The following is a 20,314-nucleotide window of genomic DNA, read 5'->3' as shown; positions in this document are numbered from 1 at the left end:
AAAAAAGAAAAAACCAGAGCTGAGATGATAACTGTTTTGAGCACAGACAGGAGGCACTGTTAAAAATACATACTAAGTTTATGTACATATTTTGGTTAGTAAAGAAAAATGTAATCCATGTGAAAGCTGAAGGATATAAGCTCAAATACCACTTCATAACTCTCCTTCCTCTCTTCATATCAACAAGTCCATCTTGGGGCCTTACTGTCAGCGTTTCATCAGGACAAGCCTTTCTTTGTGGGTGTTTCATGAATTCAATACACATACTGAGAAGCAAGCACGGTTGTTGTTTATATCCTTCATAATTACTTGTCTTGTAAAGGAGTTACCTGGGCATAGTCTTCATTTTGGATCAAGTCAGAGACATTCTTGTGGCAGTACAAATTTTAGATGTATTCCAACGCATGAAACAATTCAGTAATCACCGTTTCTGGTTAGTAGCCTGGCATGCCTTGACTTGAAAAGCCTTTCCAAAGAAGAAACGTTTGTGGGCCATGATGCTTAGGATAGAAAGTCTAAGACCAAAACAGATGAGAAAGTCCAGGTTGTTGATGATTTTGTGGATCTCTTTCTTTAGATGAGATTTTAATACTGTTAATAATATTAAGAAAGCTATTATCATTGGTCTTAGCAAAGAATTCCTTCAAAATGTTATCCTTCAATTTTTTTAAGGGATAATATGAAGAAAGTGTTACTATCAAGGAAGCTAGTTGCAGATTATTCCTCTCTTATAACATTTTAAAGCCAAAGCCAAAATTCAATACAGAAATGAAAAATTCTTAAAGAAAGAGCAACGTAAAAATGTTTCCATTTTCCGTTCAGGTAACCACTACCTCGGAGAAGGCAATGGCAAGCCACTCTAGTACTCTTGCCTAGAAAAGCCCATGGATGGAGGAGCCTGGTAGGCTGCAGTCCGTGGGGTCACTAAGGGTCAGACACGACTGAGCGACTTTACTTTCACTTTTCACTTTCACACATTGGAGAAGGAAATGGCAACCCACTCCAGTGTTCTTGCCTGGAGAATCCCAGGGAAGGGGGAGCCTGGTGGGCTTCCATCTATGGGGTCACACAGAGTCGGACACGACTGAAGTGACTTAGCAGCAGCAGCAGCAGCAACCACTACCTAAATGGGAAAAATGTTAATTATTGTACAAACAGATACATTTTCATTTTCTTTTAGCTGATTTCTTACATAACAGTTGTTCACTGAAATAGAATCAAGACTTAGGTCATGAATAGTTCAAATTACTAGAACCAGCCTAACGAGAGAGAATACAAGATAAATTAAAAAATTCAATGTGGAAAGTTGGTTAAAGTAATATGAGTTCACAAAAAACATTATTTTTGAGTTTATACTTATATCACTAAGTACAGTATTTTCCACCTCAATTCTGCAAATCATTTTATACGAGCTGTGTTACACCAGCCATGGGCATCAATACAATCATTGATGATAATAATAGACTAAAATTAATCCTACCAGGGAAAATGCAAACTAAGTAGGCTGAGAAAAATTAACCTTTTGTCTATATTATTCTTAGTGTGACACACAGCTTACTGCAAAGTAAATGACTTTAGTGGATCTACTATTGCCTGAGATTAGAGGACCATCAGAATGATTTAAAGGAAGTCTTCAAAGTTGACTTTCAGATATTGTGACATGAACAGCCTGGAAAGTTTCCAAAGATATTTCATTATATTATCATGAGTTTAATTGAGGCACTGTTGTTCAATATTCAGTTCCATCTGGGAAGTATAAGAAAGAAGCATCTCTAATGGTATGTATCTTAGCAATTTGTTTCTGTAAAATATGTTGCAATCTATTAGTAATTGTACCGAGTGGAGATCCTGCTACTCAGATAAAATGTAAAGCAGCTATTGACTGGCAACAGCATCTAAACAATGAAGCAGCCACATACTCTTTTTATCAGGTTTGTTCCCTCACTGTTTATTCATCAGTGATTCAGCAGACATTGACTGATAATCTTTTCTGTTAGAAGCATAATTGTAGGCATTCAAGGAAGCCATGGATCAATTCAACAGTTAACGTCAGAATAAATTTGCAAGGAGGACTTGATAACTAAATATACTAACACATATTTCCTCTTTATTTAATATCATTTCCAGTCATATGTTTTAAAATTCTCTTGTATATTTAAAAATGCAGTGTTCTATACAAATTCCACTCCTTATTAAATGTTTAAATTCATACACAATGTCACCCTTTATCAATCTGTTCAGTCTGTTTCTCACTTTTTTAGGGTGTGAAAGCACAAACACATTTTATAAGATTCCAGAGAGTTCAAATCGAAACACTGCCTGAAACCATAACAAAAATGCAATAAAAAGAAAGAAAAAGACATGTTTGTTTTATGTCCCATCCCCCAATCTTCAGGGTTTCCCCCCCCCCCCCATTTTAGATGTGTTGCCTTTGTAATTGGACTTATTCCCTCCAGACTCCAGGCATTTCTGGCTAGTCTAGCATGTTGTTTTGTTATTTTACTTTGAAGCACCATTTTTCTGAATTTAAGTGTAATTATCTTTTGTAGAAACTTTGGACAATACGGGAAAGTAAAAACAGAAACAAGTTGATATTCCTTCTAGCTTTTAAGTAGCATTCAGAAAGTTCTCCTTTTCCTGAGGTAATTGGTACTACAAAAATTATGCAAACAAAATTCAACTAAAATGGGAACTAGCATATTATTGTATTGAGGCTGACAGACTTAGTCAATATAAATAGAGGATGCTAAGATAAATTAGAATGTCAGAAAAACAACAAATAATATTTGTAGTGTCAGCATGTCCCATGTGAACATTGCATAAGATATATATGTGAGACATACTAATTCTAAAATTCTTTCATTGTTTATATGAAAATCAAATTTAACTAAGTGTCCTATCATAATTTGGCAATCTTATATAAAGAAAAAGTCTTAAAATGATTTGGCTTGAAAGCCAAATGCAAGTTATAGATTGTATTTAACAGAAAATTATAGTTATAATATTGGATTAATTCCCTCAAATTAATTTTGCATTGCTTTTTTTTCTTTTCACAGTAATTTTCACTTTAAAATAATATATAAACAGAACATCTTTTATTTTATATTTAAATCCATAAAATAGAACACCACGAGTATATTTTACTAAGATATGACTAGCCCACATCTTTTGATATTTAAACTGTTCACTTTTAATCACTGATAGTTGCTTTGCCTGTGTCTTTTCTTTACTCCAATTGTTATTTAGCCAAACTCTGCTATTACTAGATCCTCAAATGTTCCTGACATTTCTGTTGATTGGGATAGACATCACTATCATTTGCATTGGTTTAGGAAATCTTATATCATTTGCATGTTTTCAATTTTACTCTTCAATTGATTTCTTCTGTACTTTACATTTTAGAAATGCCCTGTAATAAGAAAGAGGCTGATAAAGGAAAGTATTAATTAAATGGGCAGGAAGACCAATTGTTTCTGTTTGTTTTTATCTTTTGGCCGTGCTACGGGGCTTGCGGGATCTTAGTTCTCTGACCAGGGATGGAACTGGCGCCCTTGGCAGTGAAAAACGTGCAGTCCTAACCACTGACACACCAGGGAATTCCTAAAGACTGTTTTATCTGAAGAGAAATGTTGAGAAGGTATTAGTTTAATTGAAAAAATAAAGTCATTAAAGACTTTTCCTTGGCATTAGGGTGACTTTTACTTCTCTTCAATTATTTAAATTAATAAATTTCATAACAATGCAAAAAAAAATTACCAACCCCCCCATCTTGTTGATAATCTCTTGATGTTCCTTTCAGAAGTTTTCTAAGCATATACAACAGTGTTTGTGTGTGCGTGTTGTGTATTTGTGTGTAGCTGTGAGATGTTTGGCCAGTAAATTTGTATAGGATGGGTTGCTGGAGTGTATGTGTGTTTACATGTGTGTGCATTTGTGTATATGTGTATTTGAGCTTCTGTTTAAATTATATATCACAAATAACAGCCTCCTATATATACAACTCTATATTTTATTTCTTTACCAAGTAATATATCTTAGAGATGACTTTCTGTTGATTATTAAAAGGCAGCACCATACATTTTAACTACTAATAGATTAATATATGTTCTTATTAATTTAAATAGTCCTCTACAGATGGATATTTAAGCATTTTGCCTCGTTATGTGTGTGTGATAGTTGATGAGTCGTGTCTGACTCTTTGCAACTCCATGGACTGGAGCCCACCAGGCTCCTTTGTGCATGGAATTTTCCAGGCAAGAATACTGGAGTGGGTTGCCATTTCCTTCTCCAGGGGAACTTCTCAACTCAGGGATCGAACCTGGGTCTCCTGCACTGAAGGTGGATTTTACCATCTGAGCTATTAAGGATATGATTTATACTGTTGCAACTGCACACATTTGGAATTGTATTTACATGTTCATTTCCTAGAAATGAAATTATGTGCATACATTTGGGTTTGCATTCAGCTGCAAATAATAGCTGACAAAATATGGCTGAAATTCGTAAGAGTTTAGTCTGTCCTCTGGTATAATTTCAATATACAAAATCTACAGGAAGGCCATAATAGAACTGGAATATTAGCATAACGTTTTCATCAGGGACAGACAAGAAAAGATTGAACAGTGTGTATGTAGTAATAAGCCTCTGACATACTCTAACGAAGTATGGGTGTGTTTTAAATTTTAACAGGCACTGTCAGCTCTCTATCTGAGTTTGACATCCCCAGAGTCTACCAATTGCGTATGAAAAATATTTGGAAAAAAATCCAGAAATTTCCCAAAGCAAAGCTTGAATTTGAGCTGGTAACTATTCAAACATCATTTACATTGCATTAAGTACTATGAGTAGTCTAGGGGTGATTTAAAGTATACGGAAAGGTGTGTGTAGGTTATGTATAAATACTATGTCAAGAATACAAATACACACCAATTTATATGAGGGATTTGAACATCTTTAGATATCTGCTCAGAGAAGGCAATGGCAAGCCACTCCAGTACTCTTGCCTAGAAAATCGCATGGACAGAGGAGCCTGGTGGGCTGCAGTCCATGGGGTTGCTACTAGTTGGACACGACTGAGTGACTTCAATTTCACTTTCACACATTGGAGAAGGAAATGGCAACCCACTCCAGTGTTCTTGCTTGGAGAATTCCAGGGATGGCGGAGCCTGGTCGGCTGCCGTCTATAGGGTCTCACAGAGTCAGACACGACTGAAGCGACTTAGCAGCAGCAGTAGCAGCAGATATCTGCTAGCCTCCAGGAAGCAATTCCTAGCAGACATGGAGGAAGTACAAATATTTTATGAAGGGTGCCAATTTTCTTGAAATTAAATTACCACCAAAGTGCATGATAGTGTGTATTTCATGATATCTTATAAACATGTTAACGTTAAAAATTGGAAATCCCGTGGACAGAGGAGGCTGGTAGGCTACAGTCCATGGGGTTGCAAAAGTTGGACATGACTTAGCAACTGAATGAACACCCTATTAGGAGAAGAGTAGTATTTCATGAATCAGAGCAAAAAAAGATAATAGAGAAACTTAAAAGCATTTAAGTTTTCTCACTGACCGAATCAATGGGTGATATCCCAGGTTTGTGATATTCACAACTTGAAAATTGAGTCATTATTTGCAAGCACTCTGATCTTATCCTCAAACCACCCACAAATTTGGGCTTTCAACACTCTTTCGTGTGGAACTAGCTAAAGCATACATTTTTCTACTCCCATTAAGTTCTGGTTTTATTTGTATGTAACTTTTCATTTATATTATTTATATTATCACATTAATTGAAGGCTCATTAATTTAAACTCATGCATAGTTTAAAATCCTAACTAATCATAAGATATGTTATAATAGGATATTATATTAAACTAGTAACATATAGTATATACTATAATATAACAAGGTTAACGTGTAGACTTAAATATTTGGTTATCAGCATTGTGCTTAAATTTTCTCAAATTCAAGAAAAGGAGAAACAGCTCATAAGAATTTTTTTTTCAGGAATTAAGTAAAGATTAAGACAATATTAGCAATGAAGCCAAGGGCACATTTCTAATTCAGTAAAGTGGGACAAAGTTAGCCATAAATATTAAAAGAATTTAAATAATTTAGTTTCCTCTATTATCTTTTGTGCTCTAAAACATGCCCATTGCCAAAATGAAGAATAACAGGATTGAAAGACTGTTGACTAGACTGGTGTTCTAGTGTTAGCAAACGTGCTTTATGATAGACCCGTTCTGGGTGCTTTCCAAGATCTTTGCAAACCTCATAAAGCATTGCCCCAACTAACAGGAAATTTGGGGTGTAGAGTAGGGAATTAACTTGCACAACTTCAAACAATGAGCCGGGTGATAAGCAATTACAATTAACTAGGGGACCTGACTCCTCAACCCACTTTCTTAACTACTGACCTGTACTATTTTCCCTGGAGTCAAAAAAGTCAGGAGGGCACTGCCAAGTGCAAGGTTCTATGAGTCTCTTGCAGGTCAACAGGCACTCAAAAAAAATCAATAAATGCTGATTTCAAACCCCCAAGAAGCCTAAGACTGCTATGATCCCTTTGGAACACTAAAAAAAAAGTGAATAGAAATCTATCTGATGATTCTGTCTACCCAATACATTCCTTTCTCCACGTTTTTCCATATGAGTTCATGCTTAAAGCATATCGAATCTTCAAAACTATTTTAAAATCTAACTGTAGTTGGGAAAGTTTTTTAAAATCTCCATGTTTCTCTTCCCTCAATAAGCTTTCAAACTTTTATGTGGTTTCAATTTTGGAAATTGGAAAGAGAAAATGTACAATTAAGGAGTAAAGAATAAGAACAATTTTACAAAAGCAATTAACTGGAATGTCATTCACTTTATTCTAGTGGTCTTAGAAGAAACTTTCTTAAAATGTATCATACTGTGTTCCTGACAGGGTATCTATAATATCATCACAAGTCAGGGCTCTAGTCAAAAGCAATTGATACCTGGTTAGCACATTTACTTCCTGGGGAGGAACTGGCTACCCACTGCAGTATTATTGCTGGGATAATCCCATGGACAGAGGAGTCTGGCGGGCTACAGTCCATGGGTTGCAAAGAGTTGGACATGACATCATGTGCATGCATAAAGGATTTATAAGAGACATGTACCAGTGGCAATAACTCATGAGGGGACAATTTAATATGCCTTTAATATTAAGACATCTTGTAATGTTATATTCCAAAATCAAAATGGAGAAAATTTCCCTTTAAGATTTTATGCCGTCAGTTTATAAATCTTTGGTATTACAATTTAAAAATAAAGTGATTGTTCATTAATTTCAGAACAATGTAATTGTTGATATTTACCACTATCCATGGCCTGACCACAGATCTAAATAAAGATTGTGATTTGAAAGAACCTATGAGTCTCCTGTATGGCTTGGTGCATATTTATTGAATCTTAACTTGAAAACAGCAGTGCTTTAAACAACAACAGAGCCCATACTTGTTTTCATCCCTGAGCCAGATGGTACATCATCGTGGGAAATAGTGTAACCTGTCACAGTGTGTAAGTGTGATCTTGTGTGAATAAATTCTTCAAGCTTGGGACACTATTCTGTGAAGGTTGCATGCTGTCTCTCATTATCCCTAATAATTAAAATTTTGTATTTTCCTCAACAACACACCACTGAGATGAGCAATTAAGAGTCTCTGAATAGAGAAGTATATGAATTTGATGGTTAGAAAGGAGCCTTTTCTGTTTTATTTTATCCTATTTATAACCATCTATCCTGAGATGCTAAGATCCAGAGAGAGAATTTGCTCTAATGTATGCCCAAACAATAAAAAATAACCATATGGGTAGTGAAAGGATGTGCTTTTGGGCTGATGTATAGATTTTTCTTCTTGTGGATCAGAAAAATTCATAAAACCTAAAGTTTTATTTTTTTAAATGTGGTTTTCTTAAATTGGTGAAAGCATTTTAAGAGAAAGGGCTTTGTTCTTGGAGAGAACAGAGTTAAAGGCTTAAAGTTCAAGTTGCATGTTTACCATTTGGTATATGACCTGGGCAAATAACTTATAGTCTCCATTAACGATAAAGCAAATGGTGATTTAAAAAAATCAAAACACCAATACCAGCATGAGAATTAAATGAGACAATCTCTAGAAAATAATTTATAAGCTTCAAAATGATAACTGATGACATTTTTACTTCAAAATGAAGGGAAGGTACATGGTTCTCCTTATCTATTCCATTTGTTTTCCTGGGTTTTCTTAAAAGTATAGAGCAGATGGCTGACAAAAATAGCTTGAAGTAGTTTAATAATTTACCATCTGTAACAGTCAGCATCCAGCCAGGGGAATAGGAAACCATTTCAGGTTCATCAGGCAGGAAGGGGTGTAATTCAAGGAATCGCTAATATAGATGTCAGAAGGTCTGGAGGAGTGATTGGGACAGAGGAGCCACTAGAGGAGCCCAAGCAAGGAAGAGCTTATCCAGAGAGATGGAAGCTGTAACTATCCCTGGGCTGGAGTCCAGCTCTCACTTGTCTCTGCTCCACGGAAGACAATGTCACTGCCTTGAAACTGCACCAGTGCAACTGAACAAATGCTTAGGAGCCCAGATACCTTCTTGGGCTTACCTGGTGGCTCAGACTGTAAAGAATCTGCCCGCAAACATGAGAGACCTGGGTTCAATCCCTGGATCAGGAAGTTCCCTGGAGAAGGGAATGACTAACCACTCCAGTATTCTTGTCTGGAGAATTCCATGGACAGAGAAGCTTGGCAGATCTCAAAGATTCAGGCATGACTGAGTGAGAACCACTCTTTTCACTGCCATATTCGTCTATTTTCCCTTCTTCCAACATCCTGCTAGTAAACCAAACCAGAACTTAACTGACAAGAGACTCTGGGAAATGCAATAAAGGATCATTCCTTAGTCTTTGTCTAAAATTTCCACCCATTTGCAATTGGAGTCGACTGGAGCTGAGAGACAACACTCCTTATGTATTTTGGCAATTTATTTGCACAGCTCATGGCATCATTTTATAAGTCAATCAGATCCACCTAGTTTCAGACTACTAATTCATAGAGAAAACACACTTTCTTATACTTATTGTGAGTAAAATAAATCTTCTCCCAAATGTCTGTAATATAATAGGGATAGACTTTAGGCTTTAGGCATATTTAAAGAAACGCTTCTCAAAATGTGATCCATGAACCATTTTGATCAGATGCTCCAGAGCCACTTTATAACAATAAAAAACAATAATGCAAGAAATTGCTTATACAGGTGTTACATGCACTGGTTCAGAGAAATGATTCACAGGAGATAGATGGTGCTCTGGGTTGAATTGAGTCCTCTTCCCCAAATTCACCTGTTAAAGTCCTAACTGCACTTCCCAGGTGATTGTTTTGGAGATAGAGCAATTCAAGAGGTAATTCAGGTTACACGAAGTCAAAAGGGTAGGCGGAGCCCTGATCTGATAGAAAAGATATCCTTATAAGAAGAAGACAAAACACCAGATTTCTCTCTCTTTCTGCCAAATGAGGACACTGGAAGACAGGAAGAGAGCTCTCACCAGGAAGATAACCCTGATAGATCCTTGAACTTGGACATTCCAGTCTCCAGAAACCTAAGAAAATAAAGGGCTGTTGTTTGAGCTATCCAGTCTGTCGTATTTTTTGTTGGCTGCCCAAGCAACTAGATAGATGATGAGTGAGAATGGTACAGAGTGCAGGAGAGTCTTTAGACTACTGGTCTCCACTCCCTTGCTGCCTTCCCTTCATCCAGTGAGAAGATTATGCAGATGGATAACTGTCACACACACTCTGTCAGCTCCAGACACTGAAAACCCACCGCTGCTCCCAAAGTTAGCCTGCCCCAGAGATGAAGTTACTGGTGACTCATTCACATAAACCAAAATCAATGCACTAAGAGCTAAACCAGGTTTCAGTATTTTCTTAGATGCTCACCTGTTCCAGTTTGATCTGTCCTCAGGTTGCAAGCCTGGCACTGAATTTTAGTCTTGTGATTTTGATATGCCCTGGCTTAGATCTTGCCTCAGTCCTGAGACTGCGTTCTCTCTCACTCAGCGACCAACTTTGATTTTCTCACCTAAACCTTTTGTGACTCTTGCTTTGTGAATTTTCATCTCAAGCTCCATTTGTTTTATATTGATGCCTGACACCATCAACTCTGGTTGGAAAGCAGTCTCAGAAGTCGACGGCCAGGCTGTGCCCATTTAGTTCTGTCCCCATGACAGCCACCCACGGAAATGCTGCTGCATTTAGAGCAAGCTGAGGTTGTGCTGTGTGTGCAGCTGCCACTCAGCTCTAAAGGAAGCAGCTGGTGCAACACTTGCTGCCCAAATTCAATCCGACCAACTGGGTGAGTGAACAGTTGCCCAGAAGTACTGGTTGTTGCTTAGTGAGCTATTCTCTTTTTGTTGTTGTTATTGTTCAGTCACTAAGTGATGTCTGGCACTTTGCGACCCGTGGACTGCAGCCCTCCAGGGTTCCCTGGCCTTCACTGTCTCCCAGAGTTTGCTCAGATTCATGTCCACTGAGTCAGTGATGCCATCCAATCATCTCATCCTTTGTTGCCCCCTTCTCCTCCTGCTTTCAATCTTTCCCACCATCAGAGTCTTTTCCGATGAGTCATCCCTTCACATTAGATGGCCAAAACATTGGAGCTTCAGCTTCAATATCAGTCCTTCCAATGCATATTTAGGGTTGATTTCCTTTAGAATGGACTAGTTGGATCTCCTTGCAGTCCAAGGGACTCTCAAGAGTCTTTTTCAACACCATAGTTCAAAAGCATCAATTCTTCAGTGCTGAGCTTTCTTTATAGTCCAACTCTCACATCCATGTATGACTACTGGAAAAACCATAGTTTTGACTAGATGGACCTTTGTTGGCAAAGTAATGTCTCTGCCTTTTAATATGCTGTCTAGGTTTGTCATAGCTTTTCTTCACAGAAACTTACCCTTATTAAGGGTAGCTTGATTTACCCAAAATTTATTGACTTATATGTTAACCTCATCTGAAATATACCTTCACAGCAATATTTAGACTGGTATTTGAGTGACCATTGGGATACTGTGGTTTAGTCAAGTTGACACATAAATTAATTATCATCCCACCATTATACATGTAATTTCCTAATACTCAAAGTGCTTTCAAACAACTATACTTTTCCTAGCAATAATATCAATCTTGGAATGCCTTCTTTCTAAACATTTGAGTAACATGCATTTATGGTGACTGTGTGGATTACAACAAACTGTGAAAATTATTAAAGAGATGGGAATACCAGACCACCTTACCTGCCTCATGAGAAACTTGTATGCAAGTCAAGAAGCAACAGTTAGAACTGGGCATGGAACAATGGACTGGTTTCAAATTGGGAAAGGAGTATGTCAAGGCTATATATTGTCACCCTGCTTATTTAACTTATATGCAGAGTACATCATGCAAAATGCTGGACTGGATGAAGCACAAGCTGAAATCAAGATTGCTGGGAGAAATATCAATAACCTCAGATATGCAGATGACACCACCCTTATAGCATAAAGTGAAGATGAACTAAAGAGCCTCTTGATGAAAGTGAAAAAGGAGAGTGAAAAAGCTAGCTTAAAACTCAACATTCAAAAAACTAAGATCATGGCATCCGGTCTCATTATTTCATGGCAAATAGATGGGGAAACAAAGGAAACAGTGAGAGACTTTTTTTTCTTGTGCTCTAAAATCACTGCAGATGGTGACTGCAGCCATGAAATTAAAAGATACTTGTCCTTTGGAAGAAAAGCTATGACAAGTCTAGACAGTGTATTAAAAAGCAGACACTTTACTCTGCCAACAAATGTCCATCAAGTCAAAGCTATGGTTTCTTCAGTAGTCATGTATGGATGTGAGAGTTGGACCATAAAGAAAGCTGAGTGCCAAAGAATTGATGCTTTTGAACTGTGGTGTTAGAGAAGACTCTTGAAAGTCACTTGGACTTCACCAATAAATCCTAACGGAAATTAGTCCTGGATATTCATTGCAAGGACTGATGGTGAAGCTGAAGCTCCAATATTTGGCCAACTGATGTGAAGAGTCAACTCACTAGAAAAAACCCTGATGCTGGAAAGATTGAAGGCAGGAGGAGAAGGGGATGACGGAGGATGAGATGGTTGGATGGCATCACTGACTCAATGGACATGAGTTTGAGCAAGCTCTGGGAGATAGTGAAGGATAGGGAAGGCTGGATGGGCTGCAGTCTAGGGGGTTGCAGAGTCAGACACAACTGAGGGACTGCAACAGCAACAACAAAGTTTATGGTTAGGTAAAAAGGTTCAATCCTGCTGCCACCTCCTTCATGAAAACTTTTGTGGTCTTCTCACTCTGGGACATCAAACTCTTCCTTGCTTTCATAACATTTTGCTAATACTTGACCTTTAGAAATTCTCAGACCATACCTTGGATTGTAATCCCTGATGGACATGAGGTTACCCAAGTAGGGTTTATCCTGCTGGAGTGGAGAGCATTTAGTTTTGTTTATCTTAGTGAACAAGGGTGAGAGTTGTATAGAGTTACAAGTCAATAAATGCAAGGTAAAAGCACAAGTCCATTACGAATCTGATTGCTGAACCAGTTATCTCTTATGATGTGGAACTGTATGCAAAGTTCGTGAGGTTGTGTAATGCTCTTTGCATGGGTACTGGAGTGAAACCCTTTCTACTGAACTGATAAACCTCAACTCCAAAGTTACCCAGCCTGGTGAACTCAAATCATGAAGGCTTTATACTGATGGTGAGCAGAGGGAAAGGAATGTAAGAATATGTCTTCCTCCTCTTCCACAGGAGGGCTGATGACTGCCCTCCACTCTTCATGGGTGACGTATGTCCAGATATTTTACCACAAGTGCAAACATACAGTGAGGAAGATTTAGAGTTCTTACCTCTTTCTCAAGAACAGACATGTTCTTGTCTCTGGTGCTGAGGAGAATATTCAGTTCAGTTCAGTTCAGTCGCTCAGTCGTGTCCGATTCTTTGCGACCCCATGAATCACAGCATGCCAGGCCTCCCTGTCGATCACCAACTCCTGGAGTTCACTCAAACTCATGTCCATCGAGTTGGTGATGCCATCCAGCCATCTCATTCTCTGTCGTCCCCTTCCCCTCCCGCCCCCAGTCCCTTCCAGCATCAGAGTCTTTTCCAGTGAGTCAACTCTTCACATGAGGTGGCCAAAGTATTGGAGTTTCAGCTTTAGCATCAGTCCTTCCAATGAACACCCAGGATTGATCTCCCCCAGAATGGACTGGTTGAATCTCCTTGCAGTCCAAGGGACTCTCAAGAGTCTTCTCCAGCACCACAGTTCAAAAGCATCAATTCTTTGGCGATCAGCTTTCTTCACAGTCCAACTCTCACATCCATACATGACCACAGGAAAAACCATAGCCTTGACTAGACGGACCTTTGTTGGCAAAGTAACGTCTCTGCTTTTCAATATGCTATCTAGGTTGATAATATCTTTCCTTCCAAGGAGTAAGCGTCTTTTAATTTCCTGGCTGCAATCAGCATCTGCAGTGATTTTGGAGCCCAAAAAAATAAAGTCTGACACTGTTTCCACTGTTTCCTCATCTATTTCCCATGAAGTGATGGGACCAGATGCCATGATCTTTGTTTTCTGAATGTTGAGCTTCAAGCCAATCTTTTCACTCTCCTCTTTCACTTTCATCAAGAGGCTTTTGAGTTCCTCTTCACTTTCTGCCATAAGGGTGGTGTCATCTGCATATCTGAGGTTACTGGTATTTCTCCCGGCAATCTTGATTCCAGCTTATGAGGAGAGTATTAGAAGAAAATAAAATAAAACCTACCAAACAACCCAATATTCCTGTGTTGCTCTTGTTCTGTTTGTTTTTTCCTCTCTTCTCAAATAAATAACAAGTTCATTATAATTTTGTCTTGGTAAAATCTCCAAGGCATAACCTTCAATATGTCTGCATACATTACAGAATCATGTGTCCTTACTACTCTGGAGCTACATCTGTTTAATAAACTGTAAAAATCCTTGAGTAGAAAAGCTCAGTGAGGCAAAATATAAAGCAAACAGTGAGGAACAGAAGTACACAAGGTATTTGGATTTTTTTTTCCTGACTGAAATTTATCTTCATGTGGGAATACAATCCTCTCCCTAAGCTTGGATTACAAATCAATAGTATACAAATGACTCAAATTTTATCATGAGTTGGGGGCAGGGGAAGAACTCCAACTAATAATTACATTATTCTTTGTCATAAGCATGCAACAAATAATGTAATTATTAGTTGGAGTTCTTCCCCATCACTTTTACAGTATGTTTAACATCAACAAGTGTTAACATTATTTAACTATTTACACTTGGAAAGCTCTTGCCTTTTATCAAACTTGGATAGTTTCTGGCGTATCTGTAAGGATTGTCTGGCTTCTAAAGAAACGTGGAAGGAGAGACAATATTAATATGGTCATCCAAGTGTGGTCCAGTCATCACTAAATCTGCCTTTTAGTGGAGATTTTCCTACTTTCATAGAATGATATGGAACTTTAAGATAATGTCAAGGAGGGCTTGGGACTTGGTAGAGACTGAATAAAAGTTTGCTCCCATGAGCTGACAGTTGTTTTTATCCGAATTTGGTACTCACCTTCATTTCAAGAAGGCATGGCACCCCACTCCAGTACCCTTGCCTGGAAAATCCCATGGACGGAGGAGCCTGGTAGGCTGCAGTCCATGGGGTCATGAAAAGTCGGACACTACTGAGCAACTTCACTTCACTTTCACTTTCATTTCAAAAGGATTTCTGACAGACTGGGGTAATGGGCAGCAGGAAAGTTCTCTAGGATTTCTAAATACCATATTTTCAATAGCTCATCATTTCAAAAGACAATTGCACAGTTGGAACTGACAAAACTGCCCTACTCTACCAAGCCCTTTCCCTTTCAGTACGCAGAGCCATCACAGTCATTCATTGTCAAAGCAAAATGCCTCCAAAACCTTTCATATGCCTCCCCTCCATGTTTTCTTCCTTTTTACTATAAATTAAACATGACTAATATTTACCACACTGAAACAAAAACAAGCAATTCAACTTGTCTAAATTTGATCAATCAATCTATTATCAAGGTTTATTAGCCTTGTCTCTTTAAACCTCCTATTTGCAGGGTGGGTGATATCAAGGAACCCAACAGAATGTAACCCTTAACCCTTAAGAGCTTCCCTGGTGGCTCAGAGGTTAAAGCGTCTGCCTGCAATGAGGGAGACCTGGGTTCAATCCAAGAGGTTGGGAAGATCCCCTGGAGAAGGAAATGGCAACCCACTCCAGTATTCTTGCCTGGAGAATCCCATGGACGGAGAAGCCGGGTGGGCTACAGTCCATGGGGTCACAAAGAGTTGGACACGACTGAGCGACTTCACTCACTCAACTCTTAACATGCAATCGATGATGTAGGCAAATTAACTTACTTGGGTTGTGAGCAGTGTGGTAGCATTTCTCTTTGTTTTTAACCAGTTTGCCATTTGAGGTAGAATGTCTTCCCCATGGCTCAATGGTAAAGTATCCACCTGCAATTCAAATCCCTGGGTAGAAGATCCCCTGGAGGAGTAAATGGCAATTCGTTCCAGTGTTCATGAAAAATCTCATAGACAGAGGATCCTGGCAGGCAACGGTCCATGAGGTCACAAAGAATCAGACATTACTGAGTCCACACACACACATACACACACACACAATTCACTTGTACTTTTGCCATTGATATGATATCAGTCTTGTAGGTGCATATGGTACTGCATGGATAAAAAAGAATTATAACCAAGGGCTCAGATGGGATTTGAGATGAATTAAGAAAAGCCACTTCAGGAAAGGTGACCCAATTCCAGGCTCAAACCAGAGACCTGACAACAGAGCAGGTCAGAAGAAAGTGTTTCATCACCTACTTCTCCTAAAGCCACCATTTGCTCTTTCAAAAGATTGATTCATTTAGATTTCTTTGTATGCTCCATATGACCCACAGACCATCAGTTCCATTATGAATCCACTTAGCTGTGTCTTTGAGAATCTTAGAGATTGTTGCTGTTGCAAAGTAAGTCTCCTAGGTGCCTGTTGAATAGTTGAAGTGTCAGTTCCCTTGGAGTAAGTGGCATTTTCCACCCAAAATTATTCACAGATAGATGAACTCTACATAGAGCTATGTTTCAGAAAAAAAGGATGTGGAAAGAGGTTATTTCTGCTATTTCTGTTCTGATCGTGGCAAAGAGAGGCCCTAGGCAAGTGACCAACACATTGATTCAATCATGTTCAGACTAATGTTTTAAAAGTAAGCTGGAACATCTGATGTTTAGTCAAAGTTTCTCTTTTTTTCAGCTACCAGTCTCATTAAGATATAAAAAATGACATCTGCTACCATCTATCCTTAGCATATAAACTATAAGAGAACAAAAGTCTGTTCTCTTATTTGCTGCTGTATCCCCAGTACTCAAAACATGAAAAGAGCTCAAAATATACTTATTAAATATATGAATAACTGAATGAATATTATGTGATTGTAGCTGCTGTCCTAACTTGGGCACTGAGCTGTCAGCTGCTGAGATGAAGACACATCTGTGTAGGATTAAAGAATTGATGGGTCAGCTCAACAAAAGGACAATTTTAAGACTGAGGAACTGGGTAGACAAGATTTTAAAAATTTCTTTGTGAGATTTTTATCCTCTAGTTGTTTCATCAGGCATGAATCTAGTCCCTTTGAAGGAATTTTGCTGTTGGAATTAAAATTAACACATAAAGATTTTTAAAATTAGAAGAATAGCTAGGATTATCCAGGTACACCCAGTCTAATCCCAGGAAACCTCAAAAGCAAGGAAAGTTCTGCAGCTGATTACAGAAGACGACATCAGAGGAGGTACAGAGAGATGAGGCCAAAGGAGATTTCATGGAGATTAGAAGAGTAGGAAAAGTAACATCAAAAATAGAGGTTTGCTCACCGCTCATAGGCAGTAATTATCCTACAACCTTGATACCTAGAGTGCATAGGTGCCCAGCAGAGTTAGCAATGCCCAGTGGGAATATTACAAGTCACAGCAAACTTGGAACAAAAATGCAGATACACACTCTTCTCATAGCTCCAGACCCTTTTACCACCCAATACTGCTATTTGAATGCCTAAAATGTATGCCATAATTTAACTTTCCTTCAAAATCTAGCTCACCTGAAATATATACACCATTTTGATAAATGACACTGCTACTTACCATGACCAGAAACCTTGAAATCATGTCTATTTCTTGATGGCTTATTGCCCTCAAATATAAATGAAAAATATGGGATTTAGTTTGCTTTGTTGAAAATAAGGGAAGAGGCTCCTCCTTCCCACTTCTTAATGCATTTACTTTAGAAAACTTGTAATTGTAAGTTCTTTGTCTCTTTGAAATGTATGTAAATAATTTAAAGAGCTAAATTGGTCTTCTGTTCATTTTACAATCCGGGATATTTCCTTGAGAACCTGGGAACCCTCCCCAATGTTCATTGCAGTACTGTTTACAATAAACAGGACATGGAACCAACCTAAATGCCCAACAACAGAGGAATGAATAAAGAAGGTGTGGTAAATATACACAATGGGATATTACTCAGCCACCAGAAGGAGTGAAATAGGGTTATTTGTAGAGACACAGATGAACCTAGAGCCTGTCATACAGAGCAAAATGTCGGAGAGAGAAAAACAAGCATCATGTCTTTAATAGCACATATGAAGTCTAGAAGAATGGTATAAATGAACCTATTTCCAGGGCAGGGATAGAGATGCAGATATAGAGAGTGGGTATGTGGACAGAGGGGAGGGAAGGGGTAGGTGGGATGAACTGGGAGGTTGTGATTGACATGTATACACTACCACGGGTAAAATAGCTAATGGGAAGCTGCTTTAAACTGCAGGAAGCTCAGCTCAGTGCTCTGTGATGACCTGGGGAGTTGGGGGATCGGGGAGGGGATAGGATGGGAGGGAGGTCCAAGAGGAAGGGAATATATGTACGCATATGGCTGATTCACTTCATCATACAGCAGAAACTAATACAACATTTTAAAGCAATTATACAAGGAGATCCAACCAGTCCATTCTAAAGGTGATCAATCCTGGGTGTTCATTGGAAGGACTGATGCTAAAGCTGAAACTCCAATACTTTGGCCACCTCATGCGATGAGTTGACTCACTGGAAAAGACTCAGATGCTGGGAGGGATTGGGGGCGGGAGGAGACGGGGACGAAAGAGAATGAGATGGCTGGATGGCATCACCAACTCTGTGGACATGAGTTTGAGTGAACTCCGGGAGTTGGTGATGGACAGGGAGGCCTGGCATGCTGTGATTCATGGGGTTGCAGAGTCGGACACGACTGAGCGAATGAACGGATTGGAACAGAACGGAAAAATATTTTAAAAAGAACCTGGGAACCATCTCTTTGAAATGTATTCATCAAGGAAAATATTACCCCATCCCTAAGTTTCCTGGGATGGTAAGACTCTAACTTCAGTGGATACTGGTTTGACTTTGTGCAAACTACTTCAGGTTATAGAGATGCGAGAAAAATATTTTTTAAAAACACGTTTGCAAAACAAGTGGCTACTTTAATTACCAGTAAATTTAAGATAAATGAGCTATGACAAGTGGCGCTGTCATGCCCTGTCACACGAGGACTAGTTTATTTCTCCTGAGAACATGCATGTAATAGATTGTATCGGTTTAGCTGAAGAAGAGGATGGTATTTCTTTCAGCTTTTGCAGTCTCTCTCTTTTTGTGGACTGACTGTGCCAAACATTACACTTTGTTTAAATACTTATTTAATAACAAAAATGTTTTCTATTTTTGTGAAGCAGGTTTTCTGGGGTGATAAGGAGAGGTGGTTTTTCATTATACTTTCCCCAGCACCTTTCACTGAAATGTAAGACTCCTTAGGAAAACGATGTTTGTTATCCTCTTTGATATATCCATGGGTGCTGGGCATTTGGTAGGTGCTCTATAAATATTTGTAAACCAGCTGATTGACAAAAATGATGATGCTTTAAGCAGAGGTGGTTTGCCGGATGACTGACAGTTCCTGGAGGCCCCAGGAGTACTCCACAGATGACAATTAAGCAGGAAAAATGGATGAGGGCCAGGGGAACAAGGCCTGTGAAGTGGTAGAGCAGAGAACTTCGTGATCTTCTTTCGGAGCATACCTGAGAGACTTCCAGAGTGCTCTGACATTGCTCAGGAAGGTCTCTGAAGGTGCATTAGCAAGTGGTTGCAAGAGCCTGCAGAATATGTTACCTAGTTGATAGCACTTCTGACAAAGTCAGACAGGAACGTGCGTTGGATCAAATGATTCCTACCCAAGTGAAAGAAAGTTCAATCTGCTTCCCTATTAGTGACTATAATGTTGTGGAAAATATAAATGTAATACACCAGATGTAGTAGAAAGAATTGCAAGTCTTTCCAAGAGTTGCAAAACAGGAAATAAGGGCCCTGAAGATGTTAGGATAATTATATTTGGTATATGCTTTGAAACTTTAATTAATATGGAATTAAGTAAACTGGGAAAACAAGTTATTCATTTTTCCTTTGTTACATACAATTATAAGCACTGTATTTATTTATAATATCATTTAAAAGCAAAAACAAAATTAAAAATACTAAGATGGACAGGAACAAGCAACCTTCATCTGTGAACTTAGTACTGTGATGTTCAAACTGCATTAAGACTAGCAATCAACTTGAGCTTCAAAATACCTCTGGCACCAGGCTTGTGTAGTGTAAAGGAGATCCTTACAGAACATTCTATGTCTACTCTACCAATTTGGGGATGGAGTTTGACTTCAGAAAGGTGGGGAAAAGAAGGAAGAGCAAGTGGTCTAACCATTACTTAAATGATCCTAGAAGATAAATGGCCTAATATCCAAGAGAATGCTGTCATCAATTTTAGACGTTTTGAGCTCCATAAAGTTCAGTGTTTGCTTTTATTAGTAGAAAATACAGGATATTTCTCTTTTGCTGAAATACCCTTTCATCATTTTTCCATTTATACTTACCACTGCCCTCCAGGCTTTTCCCCAGGATTTTTGGAAAGGTTTTGACAAAGTAAAATGCCATTGGGTATGAATTCAGCCAACTCCACATGACCCTACACAAGTACTTATTCATTGCTGTCTTATCAGCAGAGAACAGAGAATGCTAGAACTAATTGAAAAGAGTCCTTTTCTCCTCTAGGTTTCAGCATAGGGGAGATTTTGAAGTGATGAGTCATAACTTCAGGGAGAGAATTGAAAAGGAGAATACCAGGAATATTCTGGAGTTCA

The sequence above is a fragment of the Moschus berezovskii genome, chromosome 2 (assembly GCF_049115385.1).
Source record: "Moschus berezovskii isolate FMDL1 chromosome 2, NW_MosBer_1.0, whole genome shotgun sequence".
In the NCBI taxonomy this organism is placed as follows: domain Eukaryota; kingdom Metazoa; phylum Chordata; class Mammalia; order Artiodactyla; family Moschidae; genus Moschus; species Moschus berezovskii.
Note: the sequence above shows the minus strand (reverse complement) of the source record.